The 17,718-nt window shown below is 42.6% G+C and overlaps 1 long non-coding RNA gene across 8 annotated transcripts in view; it reads left to right on the forward strand.

Annotated features, from left to right (window-relative positions):
* The first annotated feature begins 1,583 nt into the window (after positions 1 to 1,583).
* The window catches only part of LOC144323813 (uncharacterized), a 71,765-nt gene continuing 55,630 nt past the window's right edge, over positions 1,584 to 17,718 (forward strand). For 2 of the 8 annotated variants that reach the window (XR_013389146.1, XR_013389147.1), the window contains exons 1-5: positions 1,584 to 1,805; positions 2,679 to 2,794; positions 2,938 to 3,081; positions 16,607 to 16,699; positions 16,940 to 17,072. This is a non-coding gene — a long non-coding RNA (uncharacterized LOC144323813). The remainder of the gene's footprint in view (positions 1,806 to 2,678; positions 2,795 to 2,937; positions 3,082 to 16,606; positions 16,700 to 16,939; positions 17,073 to 17,718) is intronic. The other 6 variants (XR_013389150.1, XR_013389149.1, XR_013389148.1 and 3 more) reach the window with 6 other exon arrangements.

Below are 17,718 nucleotides of genomic sequence, written 5' to 3' on the forward strand. Positions count from 1 at the left end.
ACAGCTAATGTCTCACAATTTCATCCTTTCATTCAGCTGAGATCTTTGAGTGCCTACTGTGTGCCAGGCACAAGTCTACACCCTATACTGGGGACATGTGTTCTACATTGCAGTGTGTGTAACTTTCAGAGATGAAAGGTGAGTTGGGCAAGTCTTAGCCATCGACTGTGTAAGACCAAGGTCTGGAGGGCTTTATTAACTTTCCCGAGGTCAAAGGCCAGTAAGTAGTGGTGTTGGAACTAGAACTTGGTTTATTCTGGCTTCAACCCACACTGCCTTTAACTGCTTGCCACTTCAGTTGGGCTAGGCTCGTGTCTCATTTCTATGCCTACAACTATCCCTGGAAGAGCCTCTCAAGGCTCAGCTGCACTTTCCCGTGCCACAACCCTTCACTGCCTACTGGGTGGTTATTATCCGATCCAATAAAGTAATCTGTGTCACAGTTTTTTTTTTTTAGATTTTATTTATTTATTCATGAGAGACACAGAGAGAGAGAGAGAAAGAGAGAGAGAGAGAGAGAGAGAGAGAGAGAGGCAGAGACACAGGCAGAGGGAGAAGCAGGCTCCATGCAGGTAGCCTGACGTGGGACTCGATCCCAGGTCTCCAGGATCAGGCCCTGGGCTGAAGGCAGTGCTAAACCGCTGAGCCACCTGGGCTGCCCTGTGCCACAGTTTTATTGGGCACCTTAATGTCTTATGGAGCCCGGTGAGCATATTTGCATTTTAACAGCAGCTCTTAATTCAGCCCCATTCACCCTGGCTTAATTCAACAAATACAAGGAGGTTCGCTGTTTGCTACATACAAGGCACTTTGCTACGTGATGTGGGGAGACAAAAGGTGAAAACAACCCAGAATGTCTCTTCAAAGGACTCTCAGATTCTTGAGCAGGCGTGGGGGAATGTAAAACCTGAATACACAGAAAAATGATGCCAAGTAAAAACATAGAAGCACATTATAGAAGCATGAAGAACCATTTTGTCTTCACTCAAATGAGTGACTAAAGGTTTAAGTAAAAGGTAATGAGGGTCCTTGTCACCCAAACCCTGAATAAGGAGACTGAAATCTGAGTTCAAAAGCCTAAGACAGAGGTAATCTAGCTTCACAAAACATGTGTTAAAAGAATTTAAGGGCCAGACGTTCCAAATGAGCCAGCCACCATCTGGAACACTGTAACAGCTTACTAACTGATTTTCTGCCTTTGGTTTTGAATCTTCCAGTCCATTCTCTTCTCTGAAGAGCAGGAGTGATCTTAGTGAAACTCAATTCTGCTCATTATTCTCTTGCTTAAAACCCCTCAGTCACCCTCTGTTGCCTTTAGGATAACATTTGAGCTTCTGGACATTTGTGAAGTGGCTGCAGAAATAGATAACTAAAATGTCGGGTACGACTTCTCCTGCTCAACCATGCACCTGCTACATAACAACTCAAATAATTGTGTCCAATCACGGGGCCTGTGCTGCAGAGGGACAGAGACAAATTTGAGCCCATGCAGAGGATATTATGAGGACATTAATATGACTTAAGCTCATGTCATAGGAGGAAGATAAAGGGCCTGGAGATGTTTAAATGAGAAGACCAGATGCTAGGACAATGACAGGGGAAGCAAAGGCTGAGGACTTAGCCCAGTCCTCAAATCTCTCTAAGACCTCCATATGCAAGAAGGTGGAGTCCTGTCCTTTTAGTTTCCAGAAAGTGGAACCAAGGATAAGCAATGAAGTTCAGAGAAAGTAAGATTATAACTTAACCAAAGAATGTCCCAAAGACCAGAGTGGCTCAAAGATACAGATAGTAATTTGAGATATCAGGTGAGGGTTATTTACTGTGATATCTTCCACTCACCTTGAAGTACCTCAATCTCATTCCCCAACTTTATCACAATCATGGTCTGACACCAATGACATAGGCAAGGTTTTGGGTGGATCTGAACTAGAAGAGACAACAATCTTGAAAGACAAAGCTTTTGTTGTTGTCATTACTATTCTGAGACAGTGAGTTCATTTTTGTTTTTTTGGTTCTGAATGCTAGATGTTGAATATCAAGAAGGAAAGCTCTTGTGGAATTTAAACCAGAATCAGTAGTTTGAGAGGAATACATGATGATAAAGAGCTGATTTTTACCACCATTCATTCATTCATTCATTCTTTATTGATTGATTGATTGATTGATTGAGTTATATTAGTTTCAGAGGTAGAATTTAGTGATTCATCAATGGTGTATTATACCCAGTGCTCATTACCTCATGTGCCCTCCTTAATGCCCATCACCCAGTTACCTAATCCCCTCACCCACTTCTCCTCCAGCAACCCTCAGTTTGTGCCCTAGAATTCAGCATCTCTTATGGTTTGCCTCCCTCTCAGTTTTCATCTTATTTTATTTTTCTTCCCTTCCCCTATCTTCATCTGTTTTGTTCCTTAAATTCCATATATGAGTGAGATCATACAGTATTTGTCTTTCTCTGACTGACTTATTTTGCTTAGAATAATTACCCTCTAGCAAAGAGCTGGTATCCAAAATCTATAAATAACTTATCAAACTCAATAACCAAAAAACAAAAAAAATCCAGTTAAGAAATGTGCAGGAGACATGATCAATACATATTTATTATTATTATTATTATTATTATTAAATATTATTATTATTATTATTATTATTATTATTGAGCACTTATTATTCTCCAGGTTTTATTCAAGACACTTGGGAATTAAAAGTGAACAAAAATAAGTTACATGTCGTAGGATGGACATGTATCCAGTGTAAACCTAAGAAGCAAATGATATGATATATATGTTAGAAGGTGAGGAGGACTATGGGGAATATGGGAAGTGGGCTCAGAGGTGCTGGCTAAAAGTGAATTGCTATTTTAAAAATGATAGTGTGGACCTTACTGTAGAGTTGAGATCTTTTTTTTAAAAAAGATTTTATTTATTTATTCATGAGAGACACACAGAGAGGCAGAGACACAGGCAGAGGGAGAAGAAGGCTCTCTGTAGAGATCCCGATGCGGGCCTCCATCCCTGGACCCTGGGACCCTAGGATCACACTCTGAGCAGAAGACAGACACTCAACTGCTGAACCACTCAGGTATCCCTGAAAAGTTGAGATCTAAGCCCAACCTTGAAGATGTGGGAGTTAGCTGTTTAAATAATTGAGGGAATAGTGCTGTAGGCAGAAGGAACAGCCAATGTCGAGACTGAAATATGAGATTATGCTCTGCAGGTTATGTTAAGAAACAACAAGGGGGCCACTGAGGCTGGAAGGAGTGAGTGGGGGTGGGGAGAGAGATGAGACAAGAGAGCAGGGTCCAGGAGAGGAATCTGAGAGGTCTTATAGTTTGTTGTCAAGACTTTAGCTTTTTCTCTGAGCAAAATGGGAAGCTATTGAAGGGGTTGGAGCAGAAGAGGGATGTAGTCCAACTTAGGTTATAATGGGATCACTCTATTGCTGGTGAATACAAGTGGAAGAATGAGAGTGGGAGCCCAGGTGAGTGTAATTGCAATAAACCAAGTGCCAGAGATAATGGGATGGAGATGGGCAATAGTCAATTACTGGAGGTATTTCAACAGTAGAGCCACCAGGATTTCCTGATGAACTGGATGTCAGTGAGAAAAAAGAGGCGTCAAGGATGAGTTGAAGGTGTGGGAGAAGCAACTTGAAGTCCCTCCCCATGGTGATGGGTAAGAGTGAGTGGAGCAGGTGTTAAGTCAGGTGAAAGACCAGCAGTCCAGTCTTGCTTAATTTTGGTTTGTTCTACTTGTTAGACATCCAAGTGGAGATGTTGATCGTGCAGATGACAGTCAAGGCAGAATTTCAGGGGAGAAGTCTGGCCTGGACATACAAATATGGGAGCAGTCTTTATGGAAAAATCTTTCCTTATCTTACCCTATAGTTACATTCCTAGAAAATCAATGTATATTAAATTCAATGTATATAAAAATCAATGTGTATTAAAGCAATGCAAAAAATTGCTTTTTGCTTATTTGGAATTAGTGTCTAAACACAGGTCATTATAAACAGCAAGAGAGTCATGCAAGATGAAGGATTCTTTACGTAGGAATGTCTCCAGCTTTGTAGGACATTTAACATGCCTGAGCCCCACCCAATAAAAGCCGACCAGTGTCCCCAATCACAGTGACAGTTTAAAAGTACTTGCATACATTTCCAAAATGTCCCCTGAAGGGGATTACAACATTTCCCTTCTGAAAAATCTCTGCTCTGCACACTCTACTTTAGGCTTTAAAGATCACATATACTCTAGTGACAATTCTGTATTGCCAGGTGGACCTTTCTTGCATCTTAAGCCCAACTGGCTGCTAGACACCTCTGCTTGAGTGTCTTGCCAGCAACTAAAACCCAACATGTCCAAAGCTGCCTTTATTGTATAATCCTGCCAAATTGCACTCTTCCTCATCATTCCTATAAGCAGCACATGCAGCCACCTCATGGCTGAAACTCAAAACCAAAGCATTATCCTTATTTTCCTTCTCCCCTAGCCAACCCTCTAATTTAGCAAGTCATCCCAACCTTACCTACCCATCCCAACCTACCCTCTATGTCTCACCAAAGGCCCCACCACTTTCTTCCAACCCTGCTGCTATTATCAAATCTAGGCCACCCCACGATAGCCAAACTGTGGAAGGAGCCTCGGTGTCCAACGAAAGATGAATGGATAAAGAAGATGTGGTTTATGTATACAATGGAATATTACTCAGCTATTAGAAATGACAAATACCCACCATTTGCTTCAACGTGGATGGAACTGGAGGGTATTATGCTGAGTGAAGTAAGTCAGTCGGAGAAGGACAAACATTATATGTTCTCATTCATTTGGGGAATATAAATAATAGTGAAAGGGAAAATAAGGGAAGGGAGAAGAAATGTGTGGGAAATATCAGAAAGGGAGACAGAACATAAAGACTGCTAACTCTGGGAAACGAACTAGGGGTGGTAGAAGGGGAGGAGGGCGGGGGGTGGGAGTGAATGGGTGACGGGCACTGGGTGTTATTCTGTATGTTAGTAAATTGAACACCAATAAAAAAAAAAAAAAAAATCTAGGCCACCATTCGGGACATTGCAACACCTTTCTCTGGCTTCGTGCCTTGTCTTGATTCCTCCAATGCATCTTCTCTTCTGGAGAGCTGGAGTGATCTTCAGGAACCTTAAATCAGATCATTATTTATTCTGCTTAAAACCCTGTAGTGACTCTCTATTGCCTTCAGGATAAAGCTCAGGCCTCTGGACAGCTTTATATTCTTTCATCTGCTGTTCCTCCTGCCCTATATTGAGGGTAACTCTCATCCTTTATTCTCAACAATACATATTTTTCTTCAGAAGGCATTCCTTAACCCCTGGCCCCAAATCTGGACAAAGTTCCCCTCTACATGCTCTCAAAGTGTTCTGCTCTTTCTCTAGCATATTTTTCCCATTGTCTTGTAACTGTTATTTGTTTGTCCCTCTCTTCATTCAACTGCAAATGACAGGAAGGCAGGAATCTTGCCTTGTTTTCTACTGTCTTCCTACTGCCTTGAATGGTTTCTGGAACATAGAAATTTCTTTTGCAATGACTGAATGGCAGTGGATAGATGGTTAGATGGAAGGATGCATAGATGGACAGCTGAATGACAAATGTAGGAGTTATGTTCAAAATAAGCCTGAGACATAGGCCCCTACCAATCAGAGTAGATGCTGACCATAAAAAATACCACCCACATCATATGCACTTACTGAATGTCAGCACTGGATGGATGGATAGTTGGTTGAATGGATGGATGGATGGATGGATGGATGGATGGATGGAGTACAGCTCTGAGAAATTGGGAAAAGTAAAAATACTGAGAAATGAGATCAGAGAGATAGATGCTCACTCTGGTCCTTCAGACAAGACTTGGAAAAGATACCTTCATGTAGACATCTTGGCCATGATTTCAGAGTAAGAATCCTTATTGTGTGTGGGGTCTGTGGGTGGTGTTCAGGGTGTTGCCTACAAGCCCATGGCAACAGCAGGCAACTTTTCCATTAAACTTGTTGATTTTAATGGCATGTAACTCCATAGCTTTTTACTAGGTTTCCAGAGGGTTCTGTGACCTAGAAAAAGGTTAAGACCACTGCTTTAAAGACCCAGACCATCAAAGGTGAACACTGCCCTATCTTTGAAGCTTTGCCCACCACGGTGGCTTTGAAGCTGAAAAGGCCATTCTCAAAGGTTTTTATGTTCAAGCAAGGGCCTGAAATTTTTCTGATGAGAAGCTATTTTTGACTTCTCTGAAGCCTCCTGAGAATGGGACTAGCAGGTGGAGGGGTGAGGTGGGGGCTGGTTCTAAAGTGCAAGTAGGTGAGGGATGGTATGGGCAGGTGCTGTGGTCTGCTCCCTATTGGGGATCCCAATGAGCTCCAGAGAAGGAAGGCATGTGATAGAAGCATCCAGCTGGGCAGTCAGATCTGTTCAACTTTGCACTTGTTTGAAGATTTTACAGACAGCTTTAGAAAAGATCATTTGGGGGCCCTAGCTCCAGTGTAGAGCAAGCGCAAAAGGGTACCACACCCCAAAAACTGGATTATGATAAGCCAGTTGACAAGGGCCCTTACAGAATAATATTGGTGACTGGCTGGTCTTATCAGATGCAAGCTGATGGTTTGGGGAGGAGGAACTGCCATTTCTGCTACTGACATTGTGGATTGAAAACTCTACATAACATCTATCCCTGGGCTTCTTCCAGAAGGGCTATATGCACACACACACACACACACACACACACACACGTATGATGTGATATTGGATTTGATATATATAAAATACATATGCCTATATAAATATATATTTTTCTTTATATATATTTCCATATATGTATACACACATTTCTTTTCCAAGAATTGCAGAACTAATTATTATTTTATAAATACATTCATTTGTACACAATTTTATTTTTTTATTTTAGTTTTTTAAAGATTTTATTTATTTAGTCATGAGAGACACACACAGAGAGAGAAGCAGAGACACAGGCAGAAGGAGAAGCAGGCTCCATGCAGGGAGCCTGATGCAGGACTCGATCCTGGGACTCCAGGATCACGCTCTGGGTCAAAGGCAGATGCTAAACCCACCCAGGGATCCCTATACACAATTTTAAATGAAATCAGATTTGTATAGTTCAACCATGCCTCGGGAGCCTGGAGCTATCCAATCTGGAGAGGCCAGATGAGCTCCAAGCAAAATAACATGCAGCCTTCCTTGACTCCAGGGCAAATGTGTGACCTTCTCCAGGCATTATTCCATACCATTCACATACTTCCCTTGGTTAAATCATTTCGTCATCTACACACACACACACACACACACACACACACACAAGGAAATTGTCCTCTGTTAATTTTCCTTTGGGAAAATAAACCCTCTGCTTTTTGAGGACCCAAGACGGAAGTTCCCAAGCAAATCAAGCTCTCTTTCTCTCTGAAGTGATGTGAGGCCCCTCTGTCTGGCTGGAGAGAAGGGAGGACACCGGCCCGGCTACCAGGAACATGTCTTGTCTGTGACTACAGCTTGTGGTGCCCAGGTTGCTTTCTGAAAGCACAGGGCCACAATTAACTCCCTGGGCTGAGCCTGGCCGTAACTAATGAAGCAACTAATTCCCTGGCAGGAGCAGCTCCTCATCCTGTGGCAGGAGACTCAGAAACCTGCCCTGCTCAGACTCAGTTCCTGCGTGTCACCCCTGGCATTTCTGCACATCTCTGCCCTCTGCAGGGCGGTTTTGCCTGGACTGGCTTCTTTGACATGAAAGGTTTTATTGTTTTTTAATGTAGTACTGATGGGGATCTCAAACCCCTGCCCAGGCAAACCCCAGAGCCTTCCTGTGTGTGTGCATTGGGGGGCATGGAGCTTCTTCCCACCTCATGGTCATTCTGTGCCTGTCACTCTGGAGTCCACAGCACATAAAGGGTGAGAGGAATATGAGATTACTTACCTGGTCTTTTTTGAGGGACAATGAAAGAAGCTCTTAGCCCCTAACCACACTCTAAATACTTGTACAAATTCGTGAGGTGCCTTTAGAGTTCAGAATCCTTCATTCCACAAGGAGGCCTTAGGGTAAAGGGGAAAATATCCCACAGATCAAAAACCCTTTGACTTGACTTTACTTATGAAAGGACACACAAGAAGGAGATGGGGCTGTTTATCAGAAGAAGGCAAGCCGCGGTGACCGTCTGGCACTGCTGGACAGTTGGCAGGAGGCAGGAGGAGTGCCTTGGTCTGGGCAGTCTCTGGAGCTGTGATGCACAAAGCAGAGGAGATGCAGAAGGGTGATTCCAGCTTAAAACCAGGCAGGCACTTCCCTAGAGGCAACTGCAAAAAGGACAAGGCAGGAGTGAGACCTTCTCCAGGTAAAGCCAGGGACCCACTGCTGGTGTGCAGGGGATAGCTTCCCCACTTCAGGTGGGTGTTTCGAAAAAATAAAATCTACAAGCCTCATCTCATTTAAGATTTGATAAGAATTGCTGATGTCTATGCAAGAGCTTGCTGACTTATAAAGGGAGAGGGAGAAGAATGGGCGAGTCTGGAGGATCTGAAAAGAAATTGGTGTACCAGGAGTGTCAAAGAGTATGGGAGAGGGCTCTAGGCCTTGGGCCTGAGCTTGGTCTGCTGTGCCCTCATGGGTAAGAATGTGCCCTGTGCAGACTGAGTGGCTGGGCATTAGAGCTCAAGTTCTCCTACTGTTGATGCAAAGCAGACTCGGAGTAGCAGGGTTTAATCAGGAAAACTAGGAGAGCATTCCAAGGAACTACAGCATGGGTAAATTCTATGTACAAGCAAGTATCAGTGTAAGCAAACCTGTAACCTAGCAGTCAAAATTCCACACCAACATTTCCCAACAGTGGTGCCAGGTATTATGATTTTGTCTTTTAGATAGAAGCCGTTCCCCTCTCTCCCCTCAAAATGCTTGCATTTCCCAATGGGCCAACACTAACACGTTAGAATGACTCGCAGAACAGCTGGATACTCCTTTCCACCACTTGGAAGTGTCACTTACCATCTCCCAGCCTGCTACCTTATCTCTTGCTTACAAATGATGCGTATGGGTGGTTACAAGTATCAGGGGCTCAGGGTGGGAGGGTTCCACTCTTCTACAGTGATCTCTCCTTTCTTCTGGGAAAGAATTTATACACAGGGAGCAGGAAGCAAATAAGAACCATGGAATTGTTTTATTGAGAGCTCATCTACCGAGGTGAAGGCAGCACTGGCAAAGGCCCCAGAACCCAGGGTGATATCCTATTGATGCCCATAATCTGAATTGTAGGGTCAGTAGGAGCAGAGGGGATCTGTGTTCATTTGTCCAGCAAGTCACAGGGTGAAGAATAATGTAGTTGTGAGTACTTAGCCTTACAATGCCTGGGACAGGGTAAAAAGCTCAATTTATAGTAGCTATTATGAGTGATAATTTGATCTAGGATCATGCTCTCCTAGAAAAGATTAATGCTTTCCTAAATCTTTTATATTGAGAACCTTTTCCTTATTACCAAATAAATTTAACTTTCAAAAAACATACTTTTAGAAAGGCAGAGGTGTCAGCAGTCCAATTATAGCTATTGGATGAGGTCAAAAGGTCTCACTCAGGTACTCAATTTATTTGGGGGATACATGCTAAAGTGCAACAAGACACACCTGGATTTCTCACCATCTCCCTTTGTTTGTCTCAGTTTACCTTTAACAGAGGGACCGCGACCATTTCTTATGCTTGCAGGGCGGCGTGTTGCAGGCAAATGTGGGCAACTTGGAGTCAGAAAGCACAACTTTTGTCTTCATCAACTCTGGTGTCATAGGCAGTCTGTGTCTCTCTGTCCCTCCATTATCATGTCTGTGAGATGAGTTTAGAGATGCCAGCCTTGCCACATTGCTGCCAGGGTCCCATAGCTCTTCTCTCTGGTGCTTGGCACATCAGAAATAGGTTACTCATTGAAGTTACTTGCAGTCAAACGAAAAAGAAAATTCAATGAATTAGAAGTCACATTTCCAGCCTCCACTTCCCTCACTTAGAAAACAAGGAGCTGGGCCAGCTTAGGTCTCTTTCATTGCTGTCCTTCATTTCCATGCTACAATCGTAACTAAGAAGCCGGTACTAAAACAGTTCATAATAAGAAAATCTGGATCGAATGGAAGGATCATAAACAATTGAGCCACATTTAAAGAGAGAGCTAGAACTCACATTCAGGAGATCCAAAAGTGAGAGTCTTTCTGACCCGGGACACCAATTCTGAATATGCAGCTCTGAGTATTTTTCATGCCTGTCCCTGAGGACATAGGTGAAAGGGTGTTCATGGTAGTGTTGTTTGCAGTGTCTGGGAGGTAGACGCCTCCTTAGGATCCATTGCTGGAGGGAATGGCTACAAGTAATGAATGGATGCTAGCTAGAGAATGTTAATTAGCAGGAGTTAGAAGAGGCCAACTGGTTATATACATAGCAACACAAATGGGTCTGATAAATATAGAATGAAAAAGGTAAGGAAAAAAAAAAGGTAAGGAATGTAATGAACCCTATTCATGCAATGCCATTCCTGCAAGTTAAAGACACCAATGCTCATACAACAAAATTACATATTTACAAAGCTATATGTACATTCAAGAATAGCTAACAAGCATCAGGATGGCAGTTCAGGAGGGTAAGTGAAACAAAATGAGTTGGGAATGGAAATTCTTTTTAAAAGGACACCAGAGTCAAGAAAGGGGAGACAATATAGCAAGGACAATATAAGTAAGAGTCTTGCCATCAACAACCAGTGACCCACACGGGATCATGTTATGTTTGTATTCTGGGCAGATTCAGAACATATGGAGAGAGCAGGAAGCAGGACCTCAATCAGAGTGAAGCGACGGTCAGGTTTTGTGTGGAGAACATATGGTCTGGAGCTGGGTCATGGTGCTGGGAATTTTCTGTGTGCCTCTCCAGATCTGCTGCCCACACTTGCTTTGCACCCAGAAAGTGGACTTCTATAAAGAGCATCTGCCTGGATTCTTTGCCCTGGGCTTCCTGGTGGTTTTGGTCAATGGGAGAGGCTGGCAGGAGATGAGCAGGATGAGGAGGGAGAGGTTGGGGTGTCCAGTTCCCCGGGTTCCTCCCCACCAGGTCTTTGTTTAAGAATGCTGTGCTCCTGTCCTGAAAGTGCCAGCTCTAATGGGCCAGGCCTCTCTCAGGGGATGGCTCTCACCATCCCATGTCCCTTCTAGACCTAAGATGGGTTACAGCTACCTGCTGTGGATGACCCCAGGTGCTTCACCCTCTCTTACTGTTGCTCCTTAGGTCTGTGCACGCATTTGTAAATGGTTCCTTCCTGAAAGTCTTAGCCAGGACCCTGGTTCATACAGCAATTGTGCCAGAACTCGTCAAATAATATTCAGGAATTGGTTTGCTCACATATCTGATGAGTCCTCTGACAATTTCCTTGCTATCAGAATGAGACACTGGTTATCTGTGGCATGTGTTGGTGTCAATTACTCAAATTATTGCTGGTGACAACATGGGAGAGAGTGCTGGTGGAGACCAAGACTTGGGGAGATTGAAGGACTGATATACATAGTCACTATGGCAACAATAGAGATTTCAGAGATGTCATGTGGGCAGGTTGCATCTGGTGGCACTAGAGAGAGTATACAGAGAAAAGGACAAATTGTAAGACTTGAATGTCCTTGAGAAGGCATGGGGGTAAAATTAGAAAGCCCCTATGGTCACTTTGAATGAGTCTCTTATGTCCATGAATAGCTTCTGGTGGTCAAACTCAGGGCCAGATTATAAGGGCTATGGCTGCCACATATCTTATGCTAAAGCAAGGGACTAGAGGACAGAATGAGGCCCTAAGATATGGGATGAGGATTTTGGCTGGAAAGAATTGCAACTGAGAGCTCTCCTTGAACGTTCCTTGTTGTCCCTGTCTGTGGAGAAGACTTTCTAGCCATAATTCCTTCATCCTAGGAACTGTTGAATTCTCAGGACCTGCGTGCACAATCTCATTGCCTCCAGGCTTGAGGTGACAGAGTCCTATTCAGAGAAGTACAACACCTGTTCCAAAGGGAGGGAGACTATTATTGTAGTTTAAGTTTTAGGGTGGATTATTACTCAGCAAACTAATACAAACAGCAAAGTGTTTGCAGTCATCTTCACCAGATCTATATGACCTGCTAGATTTGCAGTATCTTGCTGACTTTTTTCAACAAAAGTCTAGAGATTATGGGTGTTGATTCTAAGAGTAATAGATCAGAGAGATTACAATATATATGATTATATCAGAAGAAATCTGTCAATGAGGGACATTCATTTATGTTTTGAGATTGATGTATTGACATAAATGACAGAGAACGACGGTAACTGCCTACTGGATTGGGTAATGGAACATGGATTCAATAGCATCCTCTAGCATCTTTCCCTCAAATGGCAAAGAACTGAATCTTGCCAATACTTTGAATGAGTTTAGAACTGGATTCTTCCCCATAACTTCCATAGAAGAGCCCAGCCCAGGCAACACCTTGACTTTGAACTTGTAAGACCCCAAGTGGAGAACCTTCATCTTCCTCTTATGTAGGCTTAGTTGGTTACTTCCACTCTGAAACAGAAACCATTGCTGAGCTTCTGATTTGGCACTTTTCTTTGGAGAATAAGTCATCTACCTTAATGCAGATAGATTCCATTAGATTTCTTTTCTTGTGGATGAAGTAGCAATTTATATACAAGAGAATGTGTGTGTGTGTGTGTGTGTGTGTGTATGTGTGTATGTGTCGGTAGGTAGGTAGATATAGTATAAATATAAACTAACCTTCTTGGCTTGCAGTGCTTCTGTCCGCACCACCAGTCATTGACTTATGAAGGTTTTATCTATTGCCATGGTGTCCCACACTTACTGCCTCTGCCTCTGACAAAGAAATTTATTTTATGATGAAAGAAGAACACCACTACACTTACATCCATTTATTTCCATCACGGAAGAGAAGATGATTTGATAAACTGAGGGAATGCTTGTTGAAACACTTATGGTGCCAGTTGAAAGACAATACTCTAGGAAGTGAGAATTTCTTAGGTGTAGTTTGTGCCTTAAATCAGCTGCCTGTATATTGTGTAGTCTCCCTTTCTACAAAAGAATAGAGGTGAAAGTGTACTTAAGGAATTTTTGCTTCCTTTCCCAACAACTTTACCCTTAGAGTGTTTAGAGGTCCTTGTGCCCAAGGGAAGAATGCTACTACCAGAAAACACAGCCATGGTTCTGTTAAATTTGAAGTTGAGAATTTTCCTAGACATTTTGGACTCCTTATGCTACTCAATCAACAGGCACAAAAAGTGTCACTGTAAAGATTGAATCCTGATCACCAATGAGAATATTGTGTGCTGTCTTATCCATCCTGGTGATAGCCCACAGTATACCATCTGTTGTATTATTTATCTATTGCTACGTAGAAAATCATCCTGAACCTTAGTGACTTAAAACAACAGGCAATTTATTAACTGAATCTTAGACTTTCAGGTCTCTCATAAGGTTACAGTCAACGCATCTGTCAGGGTTATATCTCATCTGAAGGCTCAGCTGGAGAAGGATCTGCTTTTAAGTTTACTCACATGGTTGTCAGCAGAATTTAGTTGTGCAATAGCTGTTGGACTGAGGGCTTTCATTCCTCAGTTCCTCGGCTGTGGACTGGAGGCTACCCTCAGATCATCTCCATAGGGTCCCTCACAGCACATCAGCATGTTTTATCAGAACAAGTATGCCAAAAGTGAGAAAAATGGAGGGAGGGAGACAGGGAAAGAGATCAAATCCTTAATAATCTCAGTGTGCCTTGTGAGATTAGTCAGGAATATAATTCCATAGATTAGAATCAAATCTCCAAAGTCTAGCCCACACTCACACACTTAGGGGGAGGGGTTTACACAAGGGTGTGAACTCCAGGAGGCAGAGGTCACTGGGGACCATTTTGGTCACTCATTTTATGATAAAGGATTTGAAGCAATAAGCTTCTATCCATTATGCCCTATCACCCAGAAGGACTAAATTGAAGACCAATCTGGGAGCCAAGGAAGTTTTCTGGGTCCTTCTTAGTACTTCCTTGCCCAATAGTCTTGATCAGTAGAAAGCTGGTCCTGTTCAATAAAGAAAGGTGATCAATTACTCAGAATCTAAAAAAGTGACGGTTTCATCATTCCACCAGGTAGAAAGATCAAGAGATGTTTTGTAGATAGTAATTTTGACGTGATAGAAGGAAGCTATGGTTATCAATCCATGCATTGTGACTAGTTACAGAAGTGTGGACTGTAACAGCTAAATTTTGGGTGAATTAATTATTCCCTTGTCTTCTTCCTCTCCTGCCCCACTACCTTATACAAAGAGCCCTCTTGGTGTTAATATTTTAGGTTTAAGGTGGGAATGACTGACTGAATTGGCATTATTAGGTGATGATACAATACCTGGAAAAATTTTGTGTGTCCCACCTGTTAAGGACAGGTATTTTCCATCCAAACAATAAAAGTGAATGCAAATGGACAAAGGCATTGAGTTGGATTGTGTTGGATGCTCTTCATTTGCTCTCCCAGCTGCACTCCCTACACTTCCATGGCTCTTCTGTTCCCTGAGAGACTGGATTCTAAGGGTTGTTGGGTTCCTGCGGGATTCAGTCAGAGTCATTTACAGAAGACTGGAAGAGGAAGGAGACAAAGGCTTTGAGTATTTACCTCCTTGTGTTCCTTCTGGGTTACAGTTTGGGAATGGGTGCTTTCTTCTAATGAAAACCACAGTTTCAGGGAGGCCATAATCTCTAACAACCACAGCTCTCTTCAGTTCTAATAGGAGCTTCTTCCCTTGCCTCGTTGGTGTAGGGGAGGTAAAAATTTTCACTGTTGCTGGCCCCAGGGTGCTTCATTGTCCCTTGTGGGTTTCCCTTTCTGCACAGGCTTTTATAAATAGTCTCTTCTCCAAACTCTATCCTTTTGTGTGAACCATCTGTTTCACTTTGGGGCCACAATTTTCATGAACAACTTTTCTTTCTTTTTCTATTCAGAAAATATACACAATTTAAGTTTATGCTCATGAATTATTTAGTATAGTTTTTATTATAAAACTTGTTTTGTATTTCACAAAGGATGTTCAGCAAACACTTAGTGAATGAAATGCGTGAATTGTGACCTGAAATCTAACAGGATCATCCTTTTCATAGAGACAAAAAGCTAAGGAAACTTCAACTATAACAAGTCACTGCCAGAGTCCAGAAGGATTTATGTGACTGATCAGAGTTCATTCAATGAGTTAGAGAGCTCAAGTATAGGATGTACAATCCTGAATTTTCCTTAAAAGGGAAGCTGGCCAAAGTTTGCCCTCTTACAGAAAAAGGAGAGAAAGAGGGAGAGAGCATGGTGGATGAGGACCTTCTCTGATGAAAGGGCTGAAAAGTTTAAACACAACCTTCTGCAAATAACAGCTACCCAAGTCTATCTCTGAACTTCCACTCTGGTCCCCTAAGAGCCATCAAACCTGGACCTCCAGTGACTAGAAACTCATAAGTGAGTTATTTCACTTCCTGTCTGCCAAACATAGGCTGATGCTACTCACTCAGTGTCCATCAGAACATTTCAGAGAGGACTAGTTAGACTTGCAGAATGCCTTTGACTATTTTTAAGACTTGACTTTCACTTGACTTTAAAGCAACATATTTGGCTAAATAGTTTGTATCTTTGGCTTTGGGAAGCTGGCGTGAGTTGGCCCAGTGAGGCACTGTTTGATCCAGCTTTCTTCAAGTAGAGAGAGCCCTGGACCCCAGTGAGCACCAGATTCTTGAGCTGTTCTGAAGTCCCTTCAAGACTTGTACCCTGACCCCTGGAAAGGGCCTGCCAAAATCTGGGTCTCAAAATTTCCATCTGTCTCTATGTTTCTCTCTTAATCTTCTTCAGAAAGATCGTCCCTGGAGCTTTTTATTTCCAGCTATCTTTGGATGTTTTCTGAGTTCTCTAAGATTTGATGGTGTTTCTGATTGATATCTATGGATGAACCATTTAAAGTGAGATTGATAGAGATTTGTAGAATGTGTAAAGAGCTTACGTTATGTTATATTAGGAAAGAACTGTACAATGCCATCTATACAGTATGATCATAACCCCTTAAAATATGCTCAGGAAATATAATATCCTACAGGCCTTTGGGATGTGGAAAATGGAGTTAATTTTAATATACATTAGAAATAATATTTTAAAGAGTATGCATCACATGGGTAGTGTAAATATTTACTTTATTTAAAATAGGTTTAGGGTTATCACTTGAAATTGCAGAGTTTGTCCAGGGCTCTGGGGGCACCTGGGGCTGAAATTCAGACCACACCTGGCCATGGCATAGAGGTGCACTTGCTCAGGGTCCCACTTCTTTCACATTTATTTGCCCAGAGGAGGCATCTTTTTCAATCCTTATGGAGTTGTTAGAAAGAACAATGGCATCTCAGAATATGAAGCTGGTGAGTAAGTTGATCAGCCTTATAATGGTGAGGTTGGGGTCCTAAGTAATTTATCTAAATGAGACAATTGTGTTTTACATGTTCCTCACCCTCTGACATCATTTAGAAGCCCAGAACAATTGTTGTGTAATTGTGCTTTTTGGTTCCAAATAGAGCGGAACGATTCAAATCCAATCTCCTGTGCTATGAAGACACGCCAAATACAGTGGCAACTTTGCGCCTAAAGTTTGATCGCAGTGAAACATGGTAGGTGTTTTGGATCGTTCAGCGTTAAGACTCTGAGTAAGTGTTGTTCTCAGAAGGAAGCTGGGCTGATTCTATCTGTGCAAATTAATCAGAAAGTTCTTAGCCCAGGTTTTGCAAATTGAGTTCTGTGAGATGTTAATGCGATTTATAGCCACACATTCACAAATAGATGATGGAACTATGATTTGTTCTAAAATCTACATAAAAGAATACTAAATTAGGTGCTTCCTATTTTTTCAGAGTCCTCAAAGGTCAAGAACAACCTAATGGTCTGTGGGGCTCCTACATGCTGAAAAGTGTGCTTCCCAGGATGTGAACACATCACTGCTTATACTGCTTCCGCAAACCCCTTCTAGCTTCAGTAATAGGAGAGGTGAGGGTGGATAAAGGACTTCGGAGAGATTAAAAAGTAAACACTGGTCAGAGTAAGAGCTGCCAGGGACCTGTGAGTCCCTGCTCCCCTCTTCACCAGTAGAGCGGGGGTGCTTCCCCCACAACTCCAGCCAAGCAAGGAAAGCTTCAGAAAGACATTTCAAGAACTTGACATGTGTTCCCTGGAGTTGAGGGGTTCAGAGCCTGGCATCTGACTCACATTCAAAAATTCAGGAAATGAGAGCTGAGGTAGACACTTCTCCAGCTGGCCTGAGAGCAAGAACAGCTGCTCTGGGAAGGGTCTGACTTCTAGGGTTTTGTGGTCCAAGAATGCATGCATATTTCTGGAGATTCAAATGTGGACCTCTAGGAAGGGCATGTGGCATCAAATCACAAGACAGACTCTCCCTAAGAAGGCCATCTGCAGGTGTGGAGAGGGAAGTAGAATAGGGGAGTGGGCCAGAAAAGACCAGGGATCCTAGGAGAAAGTCACCAAGGGAACAGTGACTGAGAAGATCCAGTGACCCAGAGAGTTTATGAAGAACCGACAAAGTCACTGGGAGACAGGAAGAGCCACTTCTGGACAACAATCTTATCCGTAAGGTTCCAACATGAAACAGAAACAGGGCTTATCAGAATTTCTCACA

This window comes from Canis aureus, chromosome 11 (genome assembly GCF_053574225.1).
Source record: "Canis aureus isolate CA01 chromosome 11, VMU_Caureus_v.1.0, whole genome shotgun sequence".
Classification (NCBI taxonomy): Eukaryota; Metazoa; Chordata; class Mammalia; order Carnivora; family Canidae; genus Canis; species Canis aureus.